Below are 12689 nucleotides of genomic sequence, written 5' to 3'. Positions count from 1 at the left end.
GTAGAAAACCTCGCCTTTCACGTTCACTCACGTCATCCATTAGATTCAATTCACAGCGGCCGATTTCCTCGTCAGCGCTGGTTCCTACTGGAGTTGTAGAATATTTATCTGAATTATCAAACATTCATACTCTTAAATCAATAGCCTAGGCTTCGCACTGTAGCAACACTTTTTAAATGTAAAAAAACGAGTGGGTGAGAATTCACTGGTGTGCACAAGCGCACCACAGCAGACCTTCACTCCTTTAGCGCCGTCTATTTCTGTCCGTTTTTCACTCCATCGCCTGGCAGCTGAGCACCCCAAATCTGCAGATATAATGCTATTATCTAAGTGACACTCAAGTGGTGAGAAATTGCTACTGTATCACATGGAGTTTAAATGAAACTGAAATAACAATCCCTGTGTAAAGTGCTCCATTTCTCTCCCATGCGAAAGGCTCCAGTGTGTGGGCTGTATTAGCCAATAGAGAAACACATTGCGCCCAAGGCCCGCTCTTAACTCTCTCTGATACACAACATGAATAAAAAAATATATAAAAAATTTAACTCACCAAAAAAACAGCATGCAGCAAAACAAGTGCTCAACTAAAAATCTGCTTATAATGTTCAGGAATTTCAGGTCAGCGTCAACAGTCGATAACATCAGCGACGGCATTATGTTTAAACCATGTGCTTTGGTTAATCAGCAGTCCTGAGGGATTTATGACAGCTGTGGTACCTCAAAGGCTAACCCTTTACTGTTATGCTAACGTATATACAGTGTTGGGAAGGTTACTTTTAAAATGTATTTCATTACAGAATACAGAATACACGCCCCAAAATGTATTCTGTAACGTATTCCGTTACGTTACTCAATGAGAGTAACGTATTCTGAATACTTTGGATTACTTAATATATTATCATGCTGTTTACAACTACATGAATGTACTATTGCTGTGATTTATTACTGTTACTGAAGGTCCGCGGCTCCGAACCGTAGTAAAGGGACCTCTGGCTAATACGGTGGGTTCTGTGTCGGGCTCGTAGCTGAAAACTAGCTTTACTTTGTTGTCTGGGTCAACTTTGCTAGCAGAGACAGAGAGAGGCGTTGAAAGGCTGCTCCAACGGAACTTATTGTTTTTGGAGGAAAACACGAACACGGTGTACAGTCGAGTCTTAATAGCTTACTTACAACTGGGCTCGTCAGGCTCTCTTCTTGGCTGCAGTGGTTATTATTATATTTACATGCTTCCAGCTCCTGTTTTTGCTCGATGACAGCTCGTACTTTTCCTTTTTCTCCCTCCCTCGCTCACAGACACATAACGTGTATGGCAGTCCATTCTCCCTGCAGCACGGACTACACTGCCTATGATGCTACATTCTGTAGAGCTATACCTGTAGCATTCTGCCTATTAGCTTAGCACAACAACAACAGGCGCTCTCTCACCCAGGAAACACGCAGAGAGAGCGTCACCATGTAACCATGGCAACCGTAACGCTGCCACCTGGAACAACAGAACGTAGCTGTCAAACAAAACCCAAACAGTCCTGACCCGCCACAATATGAAACAGGGAAGTACCGCCGTGTAATCCATTTATTTCAACAAAGTAACTGTATTCTAAATACCACCTTTTTAAACGGTAACTGTAACGGAATACAGTTACTCATATTTTGTATTTTAAATACGTAACGGCGGTACATGTATTCCGTTACTCCCCAACACTGCGTATATATACAGCATAGCAACTGTGACATCACCCTTTTTGAGCCTCAACTGTAGCATTTTGGCTTTTGCAGTCTTGATTTCTTGACACCAGACATTACAGATCTGACTGACAGCCCAAGGACACTGCCAGCTGATACACTGGGGAGTGTCAGTCACAAGGGAGCCCCCCCATGAAGCAAACCCTCCTTCATCTTCTTCATCGTGCTGCATGGGAGTCTGAATGGGAGCTAGAAAATTAGCATCACTTTGTATATTCAAAAAGTCTTTAGATTATTATTGATCTAACTGATCAAGCGAGCAGTAGTAGTTGCTGGCAAGTTTAACACACGTTAGCATCGGCGTCACTTGTCTCAATAAAAGGCTATATGCCTTTTCTTATATACAGTCCATGGGCTCTGCAGACTTTGTTGACTGTGAGCGAAAGACAAGCGTTCAAAATGTGTGTGAAGCAACACACGCCAGCAGTAAAGCCTATTTTTTTGTAATTTCAAGTCAAACAATGTCTGTCTTGCAGAAGTCGCACAGATTCACAGTCCTGTAGAAAATGGGGAGTTGTAACAATAACCAGTGAAATGATGTTATACTCAGAACTGAAGGCTGGTGCTGCTGTTCACTCATCCATAAAAGGCCATTTCAAGAAGTGAACGCTAAACTCACAGTTGATTGAATAGCTGCCTCAGACTTTTTTTTAAAGCCGTGTTAACCAAATGTTTTGAGAAAAATTGCTCGAGACCTCCGAGAACTTTAAAAGAAACAGGTTTTTCTACAAACTGCTGCGGCTGCATGCCTGAAATGTAACATGACGCGATGCAGCGTGACGGGACGTGAACGACCGTTACAGATTCAGCAGCTGAAGTTTGTCGCACAGCTTTGTTTTTGCACACCAGCACCAAACAATTCGCGCACTTCCTTTCATTCCGCCTGCCTCTCTCCCCGAACGCCACGCTCGCATACAGTTAGTCAATTTATAAATAGCGGCTTCAGTGTCGGAGGGAAGGTGGGAAACAGGAGGGGAGTCGAGAAAAGAATACGAAGATCTGAGAGTCGGCGGGAACAAAAGAGGAGCGACGGGAGAGGAAAACAGAGGAAGGAACAGAAGGAAGGAAGGAAAACAGAGAGCAGAATGAAAGCGAGGCGGGGATGGAGGAGAGAAAACTCAGCAGTGCTGGAGTTCAAGCAGGAGGGCGATGGAGAGATGTGTAGCAGTGAAACGATGGAGGGAAGAGGAGGGGGAAAGGGTGATAGGAGTGTTAGCGGCCTCTGGAAAAGAGGAGGTTTTAAAGGTCTAAACACTCCCGAGGGAGGCCGTGAGTGACACTGGAAAAACAACTGCCTCTCATAGTTCCTCTCCCCTTTCCCCTCCTCTCTGCATCTTCTCATTCTTTCCGATGCCATGTTTTAACGACTTTTTCTCTTTTGACACTTATCGTCCTTCAGTCCTTCATCAGATTACTGCACTGTGCTTCTTTATGCCTCCAATTATTTCACGCTCACTCACTTTGTTTCCTTCCGTTTCACAGCCGCTCCGTTGCTTTATATCTCAGTCTGTTGCTCACTTGCTCTCTGCTGGAGTGCCAACATGAAGAAATGCCAGTGTTTCTTTATCCTTTCTTTAGAAAAACACCTATTTTTCCCAAGGCTCCCCACTCCGCCGCCATCACCAACAACAACTCTGACTCACAAAAAGCGACATTAGTGCGCCCTCTTGTATTTACCAGCTCTGAAAAGACAAACTGACTCACAGTCACACACGCGCACACACGGACAGGATAAACATAAATCTATAAATATGGCATGCCGCATACGGCCACCAAGCACTAAAAAGACTTCTAAAATTATAAGTGCAGAGAAATTACTGCAATCAGCAAGCAATTATGATGAATAAAAACGAAATGATTATAATCTTAGAACCTAAAAATGTATTTCCTTTTTGCTAGGCACTTCAGAAAAGAGGTCCAAGAGATGGCGAGTGAGGGAGGGAAAGAGTGGTGAAGAGAATGGAAAAGGTGAGTGGGAGAGAAAGAAGCAGAACGAGAGGAAGAGAGCTCTGCGAAGATCTGCATAATTAAATGGTGTGTTGCACATTAAAGCGGATTTTATGTGTAACTGCAGCTGTTTTATATTGAGAAACCTCTCCTCTGGCACACCTCCCCTGCAGCGAGTGTAGTATCAGAGGTTAAACATGCAATTATTGTTGTTGACTTCAAATCCACAGACACAGTCAATTGATTAGAAAAGGCAAACATGTTTTAGGAGTAGTCTGTCTATATATGCAACTGAATACAGCTGGACTCATTCATTGGTCGGTACCAGGGGCGGCAACTGACTTTAGCCGTTTGTGAGGAATTTTGCTCCAAAACATACTATGTGCTTAAAATGAAGGTGATGCAGCCGGCCAATTAAAAATTCTTACTCTATCAACGTTTCTGGTACTTGTAAATTAAAGTCACTTCACTACTCTGATGTTAGCTTTAGATGATTATTTGGTATGTTAACGTGTCACGGTGGTTAGCAAGAAGGTCCTGAGTTCAATTCCAGGGTCTTTATGTGTGGAGTTTGCATGTTCTCCCCGTGTTTGTGTGGGTTCTCCGGCTTCGTCCCACATCCAAAGACATGCACTGAGTGGGGTTAGGTTAACTGGAAACACTAACACTAAACTAAAACCATAGGTGTGAATGCGGGAGTAAATGTGAGTGCGAATGGTTGTCTTTGTCCAGGGTGTATCCTGCCTCTCGTCCTAAGACAGCTGGGATAGGCTCCAGCGCTCCCCGCGACCAGTGTTGGTCAAGTTACTTGAAAAAAGTAATCAGTAACTAATTACTGATTACTTCCCCAAAAAGTAATCCCGTTACTTCACTGATTACTTATTTTCAAAAGTAATTAATTACTTAGTTACTTAGTTACTTTTTAAAAACACGATTTACAACCTGAATAGGTGATAAAGCGATAGATCTTTCAGCCCATCATACAAAATGTAATCAAATGGAAAAGTCTCTTTTTAAAACTTGTTTTATTTGTTTTAATCTTTTAACTTTATGCATCAAGCAAAAAAATAATAATTATATGCAACATTCACTGACTGGAAGAAATTAGTTTAATATTTAAACCTATTTTCTGCACATTCCAGCACATAAAATAAAATATTTTTTGTGTTTACACTCAGTCTTTCAAATAGATGCAAGTAAAACACAGCAGAAAATAAATAAAGTCAAAGACTAGCGGTCCTGTTGCTCTATTTTCACCTGTAAAGCAGGAGTGGGGTAGGCGGAGGTTTACCCTGGTGCAGGTGTGCCGCAGCGGTCAGTGGAAGAATCCGCGAGTTTCTCTGTGAGTTTCCCATCACGTCGTAGCTACTCGGTGCTTGCTCGGAAGTTTAGGGGTTTCTTCACTGTAAAAAGAAGTTTTCTTCCCACGCACAATGGACACTAATGTTTTTGTCACTTTTTATGGAATCAAAGTCAAAGTAAGGTCAGTACTTCCACGCTTTAAACGCTGCACGCTCATACTCTCTCCCGCACTCGATATATGATCCATTGTTGATCTGCACACAGCTGTTGTCACGAACGTCGCACTCGCTTACGTCACTGTCATGAGACATTCTCGCAAAAAAATCAAGGTTTTAGTAACACAGTAACGCAGCGTTCCTACGGGAAAGTAACGGTAATCTAATTACCGTTTTTGCAATAGTAATCCCTTACTTTACTCGTTACTTGAAAAAAGTAATCGGATTACATCTGATTGCATCTCTGCCCGCGACCCAGGATAAGCAGAAGCGAATGGATGGATGATGCTAAATCGAGCAAAGTTCCCTACCTGTGTTTGTGCAAAAGATCCTACCTAATTTTAACCCACTTAGATAATAAATTAAATATATGGTTTCATTTTTTTTTTAAGTAATAGAAGAAATGGATTTTAGTTGAAAGTAGACTAAAACAAATAAAGAGCAGATAAAACACACTGGTAAGCCAGCAGCCTTGGCAGTGAAAGTAAACAAATTTTTTCATATTCATATTAATTTAATTTGATGTCAACATCAAAAGGAGCCGCTGGAAATGGACGAGCAGCAGGTTCAAGACCCTCGGCCTGCATATATAGTCTCCACATAGCCACTGTGGTGTCATCCCATCTGTGAAGTCTCGAGGTAAAGTTTTAGCCACTGAGTACAGTCGTCTCCTACTGAATATATACGCTGATTGTTCAAACTGTAAAGTTACCACTTTTCTTCCTTTTATGTCACCAACATTTCTAAGCTAAATGAGCACCATATCCATCACTCTTTTGATTTAAGCTGAGTGTTTGCTGGAGATTTGGGCTTGGAGTGAATATTAGAAATACCAAAGCAGGAGTTTTTCAAATCATTAAATTTATTTATTGAGCAAAAATGTGTTTTTTGGTTGAATTATTCAAAGAACTGGAGCTTTATCATGGTAATGATGTGAACAAGCGTGTGCTTTATTTGAAGATATTTGCACTAATTACTTGAGGATTTCTATGACGAGATGAGACAAACCAGCCTAAAAACAAGTGCTGCTGCTCAGGCTACAGTGGGGCTGCTTTCTTCTGCTCCTAAGATTCTGTAATTCAGGTGCCTGTTTCATCTCTGATATGTTGCAAACAAATGCACACAGTTTTGAAGGGCTGATAGTTGCACTGATAATGTTTCAGGGTCCTTTTTTGTTGGAGTTCTCCCTGAGGAGGAAACCAGGAAAAAGCTAGAGGCTGAGAGATTGTATTGAGTGCAGCTGTGGTACCAGAGAGTTTTATAGCTGAAATTGTTTTAATGATGTAAAACATCAATTTTAAATGTCAGGTTTTTGGAAGCAGCCTTTCCCAAAGCTAGCAAAGCTCCAATACAGACAAACTCTTCTTGGCTGCTTGAAGATATTTGCGTGTACGAGGTGGCTGCACTGTAATTGCTGGAGAAAACAAAAGAAAATGAGGACAACGGAAGGATGGGGGATCAGAAATTATTTGCCAATTGAGGACACATCAGATGATGACTTGGCTGATGAGAACAAGTGGGACAACGGAAGAATCATAAATAATTTCAAGGCAGCTCCATCACTGTGCACTCAGTGTAATTAGCCTTCTGAGACTAGATGAGAGCCGTCCAACCCACGGCTTTTCTCTTACAGTACGGCAGCTTCGGCAGCCTGCAGAGAAACAAAGCACACACGCAAAAACACACATGGCGCACCTACACGTGTCTCTAATAGGGAAGCAGATCTGATGGGATCTTTAAAATCCCATTGCATATTGAAGCTCATACAAACGCAAGACGAACGCAAGCGCAGCGTGACCTTTTTGAATAAATCTGCCTATCAGTGCTCTGTGTTTGTGAGACAGATATCTTTGGATATGCAACACTTCACAACCTTATCTGAAGCCAGAGATCCCCTTTCATTTTCTGACAGCTCTGTGTGTGAGCTTTTTCTGTCCTTTTCTCCCCATGTCTCCCCCCACTTAACAGATTAAAGAACACACACATATGCACACGCGCGCACCCAGACACGTTCGACGCATTCTGTTGCTCGCAACCCCAAATAACATCGAGGGTAGAGGAGAGCGGGGGGAGCGTGTGGTGGGGGGGTAGGGGGAGCGAAATGGCATTGCTCTCCAAATGATCCAGAGCAAATGAGTTTATCTCAGAGACCGACAGCCCCAAACCATTCAGGATCAAACTAGGTCACACTCGGAGAGAGAGGGAGAAATCGGCTGGAGGAGAAAAGGGGGAGAAAACGCAAACGAAGAGGGAGAAACATGTGAAGTAGGAGAGAAAAGGAGTGAAACGTTTACCGACTTGCCTCCTCGGTACCTCTGCCTCTTCTCCTTTCTTTGTGTAAACACACTGAAGCTGACATTTCAAGTTGTCCCCTCTCTTAAAAGAGATGTCACCTACCTAGTCAAATTACATCAAACCACTTGGAGGAGGTGGCGGGCGGCTGGGGAGGGGGCGGGCGGCTGGGGGGGAGGCGTGCAAAGGAAGGTGCATCAAAGGAGATTTTTCAGAGGGACCAAGAACTGAGGACGTGCTCAGTATGGAGTGGAAAATCGGCTGTTTAAACCGACAACAGAGTGAATTGTTTCTTTGTGGAGGCACTTCAGAGGTGTAGTGGAATTGGGCCACAGTAGGGGGAACAGTACACTATCAGAACTTTGTTATTCCCAGGACAAGTACAACAAAGTCACAAAGCGTTTCATGTGATGCAACTTACAACACTCTATCATGGGTAAGGCCTGGGGCACAAATGAGTCGGAGGGTCCCTTCATCCTCACTGCATACAGTAAAATGCACAGGGCAGGGGCCCCAGAGAGCCACCAGTCAGCTGGCCTGGGTCGGTCCCTATAGCTGTGTTTCAGATGTGGGATAGCTAGCATTCAGATGAAGGTCGGGTTTAGTGATGTTTAAGTGTATTCTGTTTACTCTTACATTGTAACAAGTATGTATTACTTTTATTAAGCTATTGCATTTCACTTACTTAGTTATTTAGTAACTTTTGTTAACTAGTTTTGGAATGGAAACCCTGATTAAATGGACTTTGCTGAAAAGATGGGACCAAGGACATGTCTGTATATTTTGTATATTTAAAATACAACAAAAAAGCAGAAGAGCATACGCTGCAAGCTGTGACGAATGTTCACACAAAGGCAGGTAATGGTAAATGGTAAATGGCCTGTATTTGTATAACGCTTTACTTGGTCCTAAGGACCCCAAAGCGCTTTACACTATACACAATCATCCACCCATTCACACACACATTCACACACTGGTGATGGCAGCTACATTGTAGCCACAGCTACCCTGGGGCGCACTGACAGAGGCGAGGCTGCCGAACACTGGCGCCACCGGGCCCTCTGACCACCACCAGTAGGCGGTAGGTGAAGTGTCTTGCCCAAGGACACAACGACCGAGACTGTCGGAGCCGGGGCTCGAACTGGCAACCTTCCGATTACAAGATGAGCCACGATTGCCCCACTGGTGACTGTGGAGATTTTTTTACCATTGGAAGCAGTGCCAGCATTTAAAGTGTGAGACTTTACACGTTCTCCCATACTGCACTTTTTACAAAGAAGAAGAAGATGAAGATACACAGTGATATCATGAATGCAACAATCCACCTTATTTTAAAAGACACGACAAAATTAAGCAAAGTACAAAGTGTCAGATTAAAGTAGTTGACCCTCGTTACCAGCTCCCATATGGTGTAATGACAGGATTTGAGGTCAAGTCACACCATATATGAGTGTCACTGTCCACTTCATTGAGACATGACTGTGATTAGAGCAGTTTTTGAGATTATATATAAACAGTATAAAGTTAAAAACAATTATAATAATTTTCTATAGTACTTTTAGCATATTCTTCTTGTCTTCTGACAGAGAATAAATATTATTTAATATATTATATTGTTATACTTGAGACAAGTAATGATAAGGTATGATATCATGATATATATTGACATTAACAAATATGAAAAATGATACTACAAGGGAAGATGGATGGATGGATACTGTGAGAATTGTTTTTCCTATATTGCGCAGCCTTAGCTGCAAAACATGAGTGATGAGGCCAGCTGAAGTGAACAATACAAGCTTTGTAGTTTGGTGGCCACTCAGTGAATATTTAACTAGTTATTATTAAGGTTGTTGCTGGTTATGTGGTGGAGGAGATAACAAAATGACTGAACCCAAGCAATTTGGGCCCAACGAACTTTAGCCAGTCACTTGTAATTGAGTGATTATTAATGTATCAATAGATAAATAATAAAAAAATCAGAGGCTGCTTTTATGTATTTATTATTTATGTATTAATTTCCTGCATGCATTTTAGTGTATTATTACAAAGAACTTGATTAATAATGCCTAAAAAGCCATGTATTAGAATAAAGAGGGCTCAACGACTGACCATGTAAGATTATGTATTCTGTCCAATGCACTGTCATATTTTTTTCATGATTTTTTTAAATCATATTTTTCTCCTTTCTTGTGTTTTAAGCAGGTTGGGAGTGAGAGTGTTAAACACTGAAAGAGCACCAGCAGGTTCTGTTCGTAATACCAAATCTTATCTAAGCAAGTTTTAATAGATTTTTCGGAGAGAGTTGGGAAATATTGATAGAAGTAAGAGCACAAAGGCAAAAAAAGTACAAAGCTTCATGCCATTAAAGAAATGAGAATTAGGGCTGATTTTCAATCTTGGCTGCTGAAAAGATGCATTGCTATTAATATCAGCCGACTCGCACAGGTATTGAACGATTCATCCATACGAGAGGGTTTAAATGTGTTAAAGGCTTATTATCTTCACTGCTGGATTAAATCTGTGTGTATTTCTACAAATTGTGCCCACTTTTTCTTCATTGCAACACACAATATTACCCCCTTTGGTGCTTATGGTGCCCCAGGCTGACAGAGGCGATCGCTGAATTTTCCGTACCAACTTTTTTTACTATTTTACCCTCGTGTGTCCCAAGGATGTTTGTCTTTGTTTGCTTTGAGAGCTCAGACACGGTCAGAAGCTTTTTCCATCTTGTGTGTCCAAATCCCATTTTAGAGAAGGTGTGTAAAAAATTGGTATTAACAAGGCAATAAAAAAAAAGTCAGACACATTTGAACCATGTATTGTTTAATCACCTCCTTTCTAGAAGCACTTTTTAAACTTTCCCAACTTGCTGCAGAGGTCTTAGTTTTGTGTCAAACAGCTTATTTCTACTTATGTACCCCAAACAAACTCTTGGTGCAAGAAATGATCAGTTCTTTCTGATCATGTGTGTTATGAAAATGTGCTTTTTTGTCCCTAACACTTGAAAAACAAACAGGTCTACACACGTTCTTTCATATATTTAGAATCTGAACTTCTTCACGAACCATTCGTAGTTTGAAGTTGCTGTCAAAGCTAACCTGCTCAGTTTGGTTCAATCCAGATGAACAGGTTGCTTTTGTTCCATTTTAGCACTGCAGTGAAAGCTGTCAATAAAACATGGCACGACTCCAAATAACTGGGCCAACGTTTGTGAAGAGCTGGGTCATGGTCTTACTCCAAGATAGCTCTGGCATGGCGATTTGTAGCATGAAAACAAAGCACACAAACCGTGGGATTTTGTGTGATCCGGGATAGATTGAAGTAAAAATGTCAACACTTGATGTCAACGCGAGGCGGTGTGTTTGTAGCTGTCCTCTCAGACGAAAGGCCAACTACTAAATCGATAAAAAGCCGCTCTGAATAATCAACTTTATTCAAAGATAAAGCACTTCTTTCCTCACAGGAGTTGTCTCTTCCAGGATGACAGCCCTCTGGTTCATAGAGCAGGAAGGGTAATGAGCATTATAATAATGGGAATCATATGCTTTGACTTTCACAGTCACCTATGGGAGGTAGCATACTGATGTGTTAGACAGAGCGCTTCACCATCATCATCTAAACACCTAATTAAGTCACGTCATTTAAAGAATGCTGTTACATCCCTCTAGCAGACTTCTGGAGTCTTGGAAAATCAATGGACTGAAGCTGTTCTGGCAGCATGTGCTGGCTCAATATCTTACCAAGTCACTTTATGTTGATTTTGCCTTTAATTTATTCCCCTTGTGTATGCATCAATTTAAAACCTTTTTATCATCCCTCCTGCCTGCTGAATGTAAAGTTATCACTGAGAATTAAAAATACAGGTATGCACAAACTTTGTTAGTAGTTGTCGCACGCATTTTTTATGCCCTGAAACAAACAAACGAAAAGCAAGTGCGCGCGTGAGCCATAAAGCACTAATGTGGCATAAAATGACAAGATTACTTCAAATTATTTTAACTACTGTAATCTCAGGGACCCAGACCATTTGCGCGCATTTCTGCACGCTAAGCTGATAATTAAGAGATCATAGCAGTGTTACACTATAGCTGACATTTGGCTGCCGTGCCAACTGCGCACTCATCCACTCTTCTTCAGCTTTTTACCCTGGCAGGAGTGAGAAGGAACTCCAGGAGTGAATTTGGCACTTAATACCAGCTGCCTGAGCAGTACAGTTTAGAGGTTAAGCTAGTGGGGTAATACCTGCTCAAAAATGGAAGAATGCAAAAGTGGGTTGTAATATTTGAAGGACTTGGGGTGCATTCAATTTCAGCCTTGGCAGAAACTTGAAATGACCTCAAGTGTGGAAGAGAGACCAGTTATATCGAGCACTCCCTGGGTTATTTCAAGCTTTTTGAATATATTCAAGTGCTATTTTGCCCAGGTCTAGAGCCAAGGGAGCACTTTTAATATTCAGCCTACTTTACCGTTCTGTTCACTCACTCCTGCAGACACACACACACACACACCACATGTCACTTCAAACACACTTCACGCTACAACTTCAAGTCCCACAGGCCCAAATTGGGGTCATTTCTCCTGACAGCCAATCATGACACCCCCAAGTATGAAGATGTGGCTCTGTGTGTGTGTGTGTGCGCTCATGCTTGTTTGTGCGTGCTTGACCTCCTGTTACTTAGACTCATGTTTATTTACGTGTGTGTGTGTGTGCGTGTGTGTGTGTGAGGAAGAGAAAGTGAGATCTAATCACTGACAATCAATCATCCATCATTCAAACAAATTTGGACACCTGAGTGGCCCCATAACGTCATGGCAACAGCAGCTGTCTGTTACCAGGTAACTGTAGCTAACCAGCGAGCTTGGGGTTTCCGCTGAAACAGAGGCACAGGTGAAGAGAGGTGCGTATGCAACCACACACACCAAAGGGTGGAAAGGTCAAACGTGTCGACAGGTGGCGTGTGACGGTCTGAAAATTCAAACGTGCACCGTGGAAGCACACAAACACACATTTCGGGCATTCTGCTCTTGCTCTAACAAACAAAACACAGATCTGTGCAGAGGCACAGGCACGAGAAGGTGAAAGCACATTATAAAGTACACACACAATAAACTGGATAAACTTGAGAGCAGTTAAAAGAGTAAAATCGCAGCCACTCATAGCTGTGCTGATACAGTTAATATAGTGTC

At 42.0% G+C, this 12689-nt stretch overlaps 1 protein-coding gene and 1 long non-coding RNA gene across 5 annotated transcripts in view; both read right to left on the bottom strand.

Moving 5' to 3' along the window:
• Window positions 1-12689, bottom strand: part of pvrl2l (PVR cell adhesion molecule related 2 like) — a 381196-nt gene that overhangs the window by 19112 nt on the left and 349395 nt on the right. The window lies entirely within an intron of this gene.
• LOC146492779 (uncharacterized) overlaps window positions 5212-12689 on the bottom strand; it is a 100000-nt gene continuing 92522 nt past the window's right edge. The window contains exon 4 of the long non-coding RNA XR_014871995.1: window positions 5212-12689. This exon is cut by the window's right edge and continues 21457 nt beyond it. This is a non-coding gene — a long non-coding RNA (uncharacterized LOC146492779).

Source organism: Neolamprologus multifasciatus, chromosome 22 (genome assembly GCF_963576455.1).
Source record: "Neolamprologus multifasciatus chromosome 22, fNeoMul1.2, whole genome shotgun sequence".
Lineage (NCBI taxonomy): Eukaryota > Metazoa > Chordata > Actinopteri > Cichliformes > Cichlidae > Neolamprologus > Neolamprologus multifasciatus.
This window is presented reverse-complemented; position numbering and strand designations above follow the sequence as displayed.